At 48.3% G+C, this 11857-nt stretch overlaps 1 non-coding gene across 1 annotated transcript; it reads right to left on the bottom strand.

The window, feature by feature from the left end:
- Positions 1-6594: 6594 nt before the first annotated feature.
- Positions 6595-6723, bottom strand: LOC127683933 (small nucleolar RNA SNORA17). Its single transcript, XR_007977707.1, has one exon. It is a non-coding gene; the product is annotated as a small nucleolar RNA SNORA17 (small nucleolar RNA).
- Between the last annotated feature and the right edge of the window lie 5134 nt (positions 6724-11857).

The raw sequence follows: 11857 nt of genomic DNA, 5'->3' as shown, positions 1-11857 counted from the left end.
ACTCAAGAACAGGCTGTTGCTGGCTTGGTCAGTCCTTATTAATACATTCAGTTTTTAACCATGGAGTATCAGCTTTCCTGCGGAGACTACTCTCTTACTTTGAATCTTTGTAACATTAGCTTGCGAGTTGGACTTGTATATTTCAGACAACATTTTATACCTATTAAGTATTAAAACTGCTTGCTAAGTGCTAATTTTAATAATCTATTATATATACATTACATGAATTCCTTGTGTTTTAAGTTTTTAGACTCTTGTGAGTCTGATATTAGAAAGGCATGAGTGAGGTTGGACACAGACTCCTAAGGAAGTAACTTAGAGAAACATCCAAATGGCCAAAGATACTTCACTGCGAGCATCATGCCAAAAGCTTAAACAAGACAGAGCGGAAAAAGAAGAGAACCCAGGGGCTGTGCCTCAGGAAAGGGGCCCCCATTAGGGGGTCTGGTGGGAGCCTCTGACCAGCTGAGAGTCGGAATCCTAGCACAATGAACAAGATTTATTGTGGCAGGGTCGAGGGTAGACAACACTCCTTTTGTATAGAGTTACAAGAGAGGAGGATTTTCCAAGGAGGACTAAAATGGCGGAGCATGTTTGAGGCCTGAGAGAGCACACCCTTGAACATGGCCTGCCTCTGCTCCCAATATGTTCTGGGAACTTGGTGAGGAAGATGAGTTCCTTCTCACAGAGAAAACTCCCTAACTCTCTGACCCCTGCTTTCACCTTACTGGCTGCAATCCTGCCCTGCACCTCAGGAGCATTCCCATAATCTCCTTTAGATTCCTAAGCAACCCACTGAAGATGTGACTTCAGAACCTGCCCGAATCTCATAGGCCACTGTTGTGAAGGTAAGGAAGCAAGCTTCTCTCTGGAGAAGCCCACACCCTTTCTCCTCCGTTTTACTCTCTGGACACCTCTTTCTAGTAACTGCACACAAATCTAGGTTGAAATGTTTCCTTTTGATAAGACCCATCTCTCCTTCATATGGGCTCAGCCTACAATTCTTTCTCTGATCAAGTCAAGAATCCAGGCTTCCCCTGAGCTAAGGTCTCTGAAAGGAAGGCTGGCTGCTGCAGCTCGAGGCTGTGTCTGTCCTTGTGTCCTGTGGCCACTGACAACAACTGAACACCCCTGCTTCACTCACTTGGCTCCTGTTCCTTTTTTTTTAATGATTTTTTAATGTGGTATTTTTTGTTTTTTTTTTTTTTGTTTGTTTGTTTGTTTGTTTGTTTGAGACAGGGTTTTTCTGTGTAACTCTGGCTATCCTGGAACTCGCTCTGTAGACCAGGCTGGCCTCGAACTCAGAAATCCACCCTTCTCTGCCTCCCAAGTGCTGGGATTAAAGGCATGCACCACCGCCCCGCTATTGGCTCCAGTTCCTTAAAACCTTCTTTTCAAAACAAGCAGCTTGGGTCAGCAAGATGGCTGAGAGGCTTGTGGTACTTGCCGCCACGCCTGCTACTTGACTTGAGTTCAATCCCTGGGCCCTGCATGATGGAAGGAGAGAAAGAGACTGCAAGTTGTCCTCTGACCTCTACATGTGTGCAGCGGCACACAGGTGTACATGCACATTTGTTTTGTGTTCATGTGTGTGTGTGTGTGTGTGTGTGTGTGTGTGTGTGTGCACTCATGTACTCCAACATGTGGGAGTATAAGTGACATCTTTTTGGAGTTTGTTTTCTCTTCTACCATGTGGGTCTTGGAGAAATCAGATTCAGGACATCTTGGCAGAAAAACCTTTTGCCCTCTGGGCCACCTCACAGCCCCTAACTCACATTTTAAATGAACCAACCCTTATGATAGCGCTTCATTCATGAAGGCAGAGTCCCATGACCTAAGGAACTGATGAATGTCATACCTCTGTGGACGGAGGACTAAGCTTATAAGACATGAACCCCTGGGACACAAGTTGTAGCTTCTATTTGTATGTCCTGTCACATCCTTTTCTCATATAAAATACATCCATTTTAGACCAATAGCCGATCTTGTTCCAGAGTCAATCGAAGTGCTCAGAGACCAGACTCTAGGAGAAGTCAGACATGGGGGACACAGAGGCATGAGTCACCCACCATGAGGATTATTCTTCAGCTGAGAGCCTGGGAGATCAAAGCAAAGTCAACTGCTCCCAAAATACAACATTGGGTCAGGCCCAGGACAGACACAGTAGGTGTAGGAGAGGCTCCAGGCAAGACCAAAGCTCAACAAAGCAGACATTAAATCTTAGGACTCCAGCAAGAGTTTTCCAGCCCACGAGCTGTGAGGTGGATACAGTGGGAGAAGGGATTGGGCCCCAGACCTCCCGAAGCGTCACATCCAGAACTTTCCTGACCTCAGTCTGTGCTTCAGCTCTGGGCCGGGGCCTCATGCCTGCCACTTGCCTAGGCACTGCAGACTGGTGGTTTTATCGTTCTGGAATCTTGGCACGCTCCTACTGTGATGGTTCCACTACATATTGTGATAGGAGCCTTAAAGACCACTGAGGATGAATTCACCTCTAATGGAATCTGCCCCTGGCCCTGGGTAGAGACGTGGCCTTCTGATCTTCTCCAAAGATTAGAACATTATATAGCATTGTCTCTTCCTTCAAGAGCTAATCTACCTGGGCCAAGCAATCGCCCAGCTAGAGACCACCCCTCGGGAAGACTGCCATTCCAAGGAGGGAGGAATAATGACCTCCTTAATGAGATGTCCCTTTCCTATCCCGGCATGGTGAAGTGGGTACAGAGCCTGCATCCTGTAGTGTGGCGCTTGCCCGGGTTCCTGAGTCCCAACTTAGAAAGGGATCACTTCCCATTTCCTTTCCTTCCTTTCCTAAGCAGCCTTTCCTCAACACTTTGGGCTTCCTCGCTCTTTCTCCACCTTGTCTGCCATGTTGGTGCTTACCGAAGGGTATGGCTTCAAGATTTTCAACTGGCCTTCCTTGTTCCCTCTGAATCCATCTTTAACAAGACTAAGAACACAGAAGAGGGAACCCAGTTTCCCCTGTGCTGCCCCAAAGAGGACTTGCTGTGGCAGTTGGCACTATAGCAACTTTCTACCTGAACTCCTAAGCAGAACCTGCAATATTCTGATGTGAGGCCAGAGCCCACTGTGGCTCCCATCACGTACAAGTTCTGTGTTCCCGCAGAATTAGTGTCAGATGGTTACCTCCAAGGTCTACCATTTCTCTGCTTAGGAGAATGGCCTATTTGAAGGGCAGTGGGCAATGCTATAACAGATGGTGGGCCAGACCTTGATACACAGCCATACATGCTGGTGCCTGGTCTTATAAGTGTCTTGTATAAGTATGTGTGTGTGTGTGTGTGTGTGTGTGTGTGTGTGTACCTGTCTGTGTGTGCACTTCTGTACCAGTTTTTGTGGTTTTGGTGTGAGTTCTGAAGACCAATCTCCAGTCCTCATTGCTGACACAGCACTTTTCTGACTGAGCCACGGCTTCAGCTCCTCCTATAACCTCTTTGAATACCTGTTTGCCCAAGCTTAAGGCAAGTGCTTTTTTTTTTTTTTTTTTTTTTTTTTTTTTTACTGTCAGTCTGTGTCTCCATGACATCCCAATTCTGAGTTAATCCAATGAAATAAAACACCTGAAAACGGTGGAAAGAGAAATGAGCCCTTCTCCTGTGACTAAAACCCATTTGTATGGCACCAGGTAGATAAAGCAGGTGCCTAACTGCCTGGCTCTGCTCTTTCTTTCAAACAATCGGTTTGTGGTTTGTGCGTAGATCCAGGATGATCTTGCTAATGTTCCAGAAACATTAATCCTCTTCAGAGGAATTTGCTGAATTAATCAGTGATAATTGGATCAACCCGTGAAGGACAGCTCACTGTGCAACCTGTGATTGTGAAATCAGGGGTCGGGATTCCTTCCGTGTAGGAGGGAGATAAGAACCCAGGGTCACCAGCACACAGCCCCGGGGAGGGGAGCGGGAGGGAGGAGCTGGGAGGGCGGGGAGCTCTGCATGTCATTCTGGTTAAACTGAGGGAGGTTTGGAGTCCCGTGCCCATCATCTCACATCACTCTTGCTCCCACCTGCCTTGATTCGCATGGTTTCAGTTTTAAAACTTTAGCAGTTGAATATGCTGACACGTATCGGCGCCGTTGCTGAAGTCCTGTTTCGCCCAGGTTAAGGCTCCAGCCCACCATGGCTGACTGAGCAGCAGGCATGCTCACCCACGCTCGGCAAGCAGAGAGAAATGGTTGCGGGTGCTCCGCTGGTTTCTTTTCTTCCAGGTCCCTGGTCCGTGTGCTGCCCACAGTTAGGGTGGGTCTGCCAGCCCCAGTTAAGCCTCTCTGGAAATACCTGGGTGATTCTAAAGCCAGTTAGGTTGACAGTGAGGACTAATTGCTGCATAGGGACAGCCTAACTTCAATCCGTTGACTCACTGGTCAGCAAATTCCATTAAAAACAAAACAAAACAAAACACCTTTTTATTGGTTCTTTGTGAATGTCACATCATGCACCCCAATCCCACTCATCCCCCCCTCTGTTCACACCCATCCTCCACCCTTGTGACCTCCCCTCTAACAGGGGGTGGAAACACTCATTATGGAAGCTGTGGTGTGTCACAGTGTGTGCCCCACAGCACACCTTTTTGTCCACACGTCTTTGCTTGCAAATGTTCATTGCAACGACTCGTTGGTCTGGTACAAGGCTCTGGCTTCTGCTACTGCAGCAATGCTGGAACCTCACCGGGACTCCTCTCAGATGGGCTGTTGTTGCTCTGTGTTGTGGAGATCCTGTAGTTTTGGATCTGTAGGACCGAGCAGTTCGTTGATGGAGTAGATGTTGACGTGGGCCGATCCAAAACGCTGGATCAGGGCCTGAGAGGTGTCAGTTCTCTGGTTCTTCTGCTCTCATGACCCCTGGGGCCTGCTCACCAGCAACCCCCACAACCAGGACTAGCTCTGTCCTGCTGCCCAGGCGGGGTGCGGGGCCTGCTCTCCTGAGTTTTGCAGATGGGCTTCTTCTCCCACTCTTATGGCCCCAGAGCCAGCGCTGCTGCATGCCCTAGGTGGCAAGGGGCAAGGGGAAGGAGGAGGGCATCTCTCTCTTTCCTCACCACTGCACAGTAGCCAAGAGGCAGGGATGGCTCTCCTGCAACCCCAGCATCCGGGCCAGCTCTGCTGTGCTGTGCGGCTGCTCCCTGAGAGAGCTGTAAGGTGGCAAGAGGCAAGGGCGGAAAAAGGCGTCTCTCTTCAGCCCATACTATCACACAGAAGGTAAGTTTTGGGTCAGCTTTCCCATGCTCACACCCTCAGGACAGTTCATCTCCCCCATCCCTCCCCCATCCCCCCTGGGGTCAGCTCTACTGTGGTGCCTACTGTGAGGTGCAGAGACTGCTATCTCAAGTGCTGCAGCGGGTGAGGGGCAGGGACTGCTCTCCTGCTCTTGTGACTTGTTATGACTTGTTGGGGGGGGAGGCTGGGGGGCAGCTTTCCCACCCACTGCAGGTGGTGAGGCCAACAGGAGAGGAGGTGAGTTCTCCCTTGCCAATGCCTTGGCACAGCTGACCAGAGTCAGAACCAGCTTTTCCATGCTCAAACCTTTGGGGCAGACTGACCTACAACCCCCACCCCAGGGCCAGATCTACTTTCTGCCTAGGTGAGGTGCAGGACCTGCTCTCCTGAGCGCTACAGTGGGTGAGGGGCAGGGACAGCTCTCCTGCTTTCATGAGTTCAGGGTCAGGGTTCCCATCTGCCACAGGGGCTCGGGGTAGAGGGAGGAGGAGGCCATCTCTTTCTCTCGTCCTTGCCAGCACACAGGAGCTGACTGTCAGAGCCAACTATCCCACACTCACATCCTTGGGGCCTTCTCACCACAACTTCTCCAATGTGCAGGGCCAGCTCTTCCAAGCTCTGCAGTTAGTTAGGGCAGTTAGGGGCGGAGCAACTCCTCTCAATCCCAGGGCCAGCTCTCCCATGATGCCCAGGCAAGGGGTGGAGCCAGTTCTGTACAGGCTTCAGAGGTCAACATGTCTGAGGGTGGCAGCATAGACCAGGCTGGCCTTTGGGGTAGCACACCCCCGATGCTGCAGGGCCGTGGACGCAGATGTGGTCCCCAGTGACATCACTGGTCAGGACGCCACCATGGTCCCAGGTGGCATCAGTGGCTATGCACATCAGGCGGTTCCTGCCTCTCTTCATTGTGCCCATACCCTTCTGTTTCTCTTTCTTTTCCATTTTTCCACCACTTGTTTTTCTTAGTGGCACTTGGAATCTCTGAGTGTCCAGGGTCGTCCCAGGAGTGGTCTCAGGAGTACTCAGCCCCACTCATATGTCATGGCTCTGGGCAGGGGTCGTCTTGGGCATGCCTCTCTTCTCTGAAGGCCTAAGAGGCACCAGCCCGGTGTTTATCTCAGGCTCGCGCCCTGTCCAGGCCCCAGGTGCTGGTCTGGTGGTTATCTAGAACTCGATTCTCACCTGGGCCCACCTGAGTGGCCTCATGCAAGAGTCATTTGTCTTGGGGGTCACTCCTACCTGGGGCCCATGAACCCCGCTGAGGTTCTTCTAGTCTCTGTCTTGAGTCCCACCCTCCGAGCCAGTCAGGCCTTGGAGGTGCTGGACTGGTGGTTATCTCAGGCTTGCCTTTTTCAGGGAGTGTCAGACCACAAATCATCCAGCTGTTCACAACACTGAGCAGAGAGACACAGCCTCTTTCCTCTCTGTCACCTTCTGATGCACAGGTGACACAGCAGCAGCCACACCTGCAACTCCTCTAAGGCAGCTAATTTGATTTTTAACCCTAGTTAATCCCCTGCATCATACGTACTAATTTGTAGTGGACATTGGATCCTTTACTGCCCACAGCGTGCTACGCTTGGGGCATTTGTGGGTGTCTTAGGAAAGGAAAGGAAGAGTCTTCCTCTGACATCAGCTTATATTGGGGGTTCAGTGGCTCTTTGGCAGGGTTCCAGGTTCTTAGTTCCCGAAGCAAGGATTGTGCAGAGATGCTCAGTTATATCCCAGTCAGGGATGGTGCATTAGGGAGAAACAGGTGCCTAGGGAGGAAGTAATTTGGAAGAAAGAGAGATAGCTTAACTTAGAGTTCATCCATAGTACAATGAGTTGGGGCTTTTATGCCACACAGGGGAAGCTTTTGACTCATTTGCAAAACCCAGGCTCTGTCTCTCTTGCTTTCTCTGTTACTTGCAGTTCTAGGTACATGTTCTTAGCATCTTAAACCTCCACCCTGGGCTGTGTGCTTGAATATTATAATCAGCTACAGGTCACCTTCAGGTGACCAAAGGACCTCTGTGCCTATGCTCTGTATGGTCTTCCAGCAGGAGGCCCCAAGACATTGTAAATATGAATATATAAAATGTACATATATGTGTCCAAGACAGACTGGTCGGGCACTGGCCCAGGCGAGGATCCATTTAGTTGGTGTAGTGTGGGGGTGGGGGGAGGGGTTGTTGGGTTCCTACCTCTCTCCTTGCCGAATTTCTTTTCATGCTCATTCTGCAACGCTGCCTGTAGTGTTCTGGGCTCTCCTTGACCCACTCTCTGCTGGTTTTCTTCATGTAAAAACTATCTTGGAGGAGAGAAGGTGGACTCTAGGTTTTGGAGAACGAGGTGTTCAGCCCCTCCCTTTCTGGTCCACAAAGCCCTTCTTTGCCCCATTCCCACTGCACCAACACCGTCTCTGGAGGTTCCCTCACGACCGCCCTTCCTCTTTCCTCCCCGGTTACACTGTCGTCTGTCTCCTCTCATCATGGACTGTCTTCTCACTTCCTACCAGGGCTCAGACACCAGATTTCAGTCACTCATGGCGGATGAACCTGTCAGGACCTCTAAAGTACGTCATCTCCCCCGTAGTAAACTATGGCTTGTGGGTAGAGGTACCGAGGTCACGAGAAGCTTTTGCTTTTATCAGTAGGTCCCTTGTGATCATCAGGACAACATGGGGTTCAGTCGAGACTTCACGTGAACCATTGCAGAACATCCTGAGCTCATCTGTAAAGCTGTCTGCCTGGAAGTTGGTCACGTGACTCACTGAGGCCAGGGGCCTTTTTAAGGATTCACAGCTGAATTTCAAACCATGCTATATTCTCGTGTTTGCTTAAAAGTTATTGGGAGCAAAAATTTCAAGTGCAGTCTTTACTAAGGAAAGGCACCCTGTTTCTGCATGGGAGCATCTCTTGTACGTCTAGTTCCTTCCGGTGAGAATCCAACCTCTGTCGGAAGCTGCAATTTATTTACTCTGTCAAACTCAGCAGTGCTGACATAACTGGAGATGGAGTGTTAGACCAAATGGGGCCATTGACCCTCCCCCACCCACCTGCAGGAAGTAATTCTGAGGCATGTTCAGTGTCTTGAACTGCCCTGTGGTTTTTGCCCACAGCCCAGTGCAGCACGGAGGGAAGGGTCCTGGCTTGCGAAGCTGGCTCTGATCCAAACCTTCTTCCTTTCATGCTCCACAGGAATGTATTTTATATTCACAGACTCTGACTTCACATTTGGAAGCATGGTCAGAAGGGGACACTAGGCTGACTGACTAGCTGGCGCAAGGGGGTAAAGCGCTTGCTGCTCAAAGCTGATGATGACCTGAGTTTGGTTCCAGGAAACCGCGGAAAAGTGGAAAGAAAGAACTGACTCTCTCCACAAAGTGGTTCTGTGTCACATGCACACTGGCATTTACACATATCACACAGCACGTAACATATACACTCATACAGTCACACATATACACACTCACATACATACACACTCACACACATATACAGACTCACACATACACACTAATTCACACACATACACATACACATATATACACACATATATACACACTTACATACACACACACATATACACACACACACACACACACACACACACACACACACTAACAAAACTAAACCAATGCTTTACAAAAAAAAAATCCTGCTTATTGTAAATGAGCATGGTGTTGTGTCTGTACCAATAACCAGAGGGGGATGGTATGCCAAGTACCACCTGGGTTTACACTTCTCCTGAAGTAAAATTTAATTGCTCTTTCAAAGGCAGGAAAATATTCCATTGCCGGGAAATATGGCATAAAGGATTTCTGCAAGCTTCCTCTGGGTTTTTCTTACAAATTCTAAATGAGAATTTTCTGCCAATTTTGAGGCAGCAGCAGAGGGGCTGAACAGTTTTCCAATGGTTTTGATTATGGATTGTCTATAAGGCATCAATAAAAATAACAAGAGCTGGGTCTGATGGGTACTGAGCTTTCTTAAAAAGCTAATAAAAATTATGGGCAGCGGGAATACATCTTTGGTTTTAGCTGTTTTTCTTATACTGCATATGGAAAAGTCTATTTCTCAATATTTGAGTGCTAGGAGCACAATAACGAGTGAAGACTATGTTCTCTTCAAATTGCCAATAAGAATTCAAAATGTCATTTTCCAGCACAACCCAGGCTGAAATCAACCTGTTTTATAGTAATTATGGGCTCTGGCAGAGGAACACAGCTGAGGTTTAGAGGCCTGGGTGAACTGACCAGGTCTCCCCCTCCTGAGATATGCAACACATGGGGTAGTTTGTATGACTTGTAAGCAGAGAGTCTGCATCACTGCAGTGTGTGTCCTCCTCCTTCTCCGCCGCCGCCCCCGCCGCCGCCCCCGCCGCTGCCACCGCTGCTGCCACTGCTGCTGCCGCCACCACCGTAACAGTTCTTGCAGAGGGTTTGCAGGTGGACATTCCTTAGGAGGTTGTATCGTGGGAGTTAGTGAGCGGTGTCTTACACCGGGGAGATCCTGGTGTCACTGTGAAAGGAAACCCACATCCATTGCTCATAACCACTGTGGCATCAGGCGTGGAGATGCAGGAAGATGACATGCCACATGGCAGTGACAGGAGGCAGCTGCTCCAGCCAAGAAAAACACTCCGTTCTCACCTGCTTCCCTTTCTCTGTAACCAGAGCCCCTTACGACACAGGTGTCCTGGCATGGGACTGCCGTAGATGGCTATTAAGTGTGTCACAAGAGGAGAGAATAAAAGAATTTAAATCCTACTGTGGTCATGTGTCTCATATTATGGACCCAGATGGACTGGTGGCCAAATCTTCTTAAGTTCCACTTTTTTTTTAAAATCTAAATTTAGTAGTAGCATAACCATCAGAGACATGGAGCCAGTAGCTAAGACATTTTCCTACAAGGCAAACTTAAGGACTAGATTATTTTAACCGAAGAATCTTCCAGACACTGAAGTTATTATACAGATCGGGCTCATTTTGCTCCAAACCATACAAAGAGGAAAATCAGTTACTTACTTTGTGCTTCTGAAATAATGTTGATTAAACAAAACAAAACTAAACTAAACAACAAACAAACAAAAGAAAGAATTAAAATATACAAAGTGAACAAGAGCAGCAAAACAAAAAACCTTCTAAACGGACAAATTTGAAATTCATAAATTCAGATGCCACATCTTTAGAATTAATCATAAAATCAAATTCAACAATAAAGTTAAAAAAAAAAAACATTGTGACCAGGTTGATTTTTTTTTTTTCTGATTACAGGTCATAACCAAGAGCGATCAATTCAGAAAGAAATGCCTCTGATGAACTTCAGAATCCAGTCATGGCAGGAACATAAAGTGACATAAATTAAAGACATATTATTGATAAAGGGTATTTAAGGAAGAAATACACTAACTATAACATTAAGTTGGGAAATAATGAGGACAACCCCAAAACTACTTAGAATAAGAAAATGATTACTTTAACATTGCGTTATGATCCTAATACAACGGATCCAACCCAGGGCCTTGTGCTTCCTAACCCAAGAACTGCAATTTGTGGAGGTTGGAAGGAGGTAAAAATCTGCTGTGGTTGGAAAGTGATTTGTTTGCGTCAGTTAGGAAAATCTAGGAGTCCGCAGATAATCGTTTCAAGACTGCTCGATACTGCGTGGGGGTGGTGGCCGGGAACCCCGAGCTGAGCGCCGTGTGGGCAGTGGATGGAAAGGCGTTTGCTGCCCCACCTAGAGACAGGTTGGTTTGCTTTTTGATGTGGCTCCTGATAGGTGGATCTCCAGTGATGCCCTTATATGCGTATGTCTATGGGCAATGTATTGGCAGCACAAACTGGACTCTGTGGGTTACAGGGAAAAAGAAAAAGAGGACACAAAATTCGGAGGTGGCGCGGGTAGGAGGTGGCGGGGCGTGGGAGGTGGAAGGGCATGGCAGGTGGCAGGGCGTGGCAGGTGGTGGGGTGTGGCAGGTGGTGGGGTGTGGGAAGAGGTGGTGCGGGTGGGAGGTGGCGGGGCGGGGCAGGTGGCAGGGCGTGGCAAGTGGTAGGGCGTGGAAGGTGGCGGGGTGTGGGAGGAGGTGGCGCTGGGAGGAGCTATGAGGAGGAATGCTGGTGAATGTGATCCAAACAGGGTGCACGAGTGTACGAAATGCCAAAGTATTGATAAAGTATCACGTAAAAAGGTAGCTGGATAGAAAATCATTTAAGAAATAAATTGTTTGGAGGTGGTGGTGACCTGGAAGATGGCTCACTTGATAAAGAACTTGATGTATAGGCATGAGAACCCAGGTTCACGTTTCTAACAGTCCTAAAAGCTGAGTGTGGTGTGTGCTCCTGTAATCGCAGCCCTGGGGAGACAGCTGGGGCTTTCTCTCCCTAAATTAGGAACTATTAGGTGTGATGAGAGACTCTGTCTCAAAAAACAAAAACAAAAACAAAAACAAACAAAAAACCAATTAAGGAAGAGTGAGGAAGAAGCCGGATGTGGGCTCCTGACCTCCATATGTGCACGTACACACATTTACACACAAAATAAAAATATGTGATAAATCAACCAAGGGTGAGTACTTATCAAATGGAGTCAAAGTGTCCTTTAGTGACATCGACAATATCAGATACATGGAAACTTC

The sequence above is a fragment of the Apodemus sylvaticus genome, chromosome 4 (genome assembly GCF_947179515.1).
Source record: "Apodemus sylvaticus chromosome 4, mApoSyl1.1, whole genome shotgun sequence".
Lineage (NCBI taxonomy): Eukaryota > Metazoa > Chordata > Mammalia > Rodentia > Muridae > Apodemus > Apodemus sylvaticus.
This window is presented reverse-complemented; position numbering and strand designations above follow the sequence as displayed.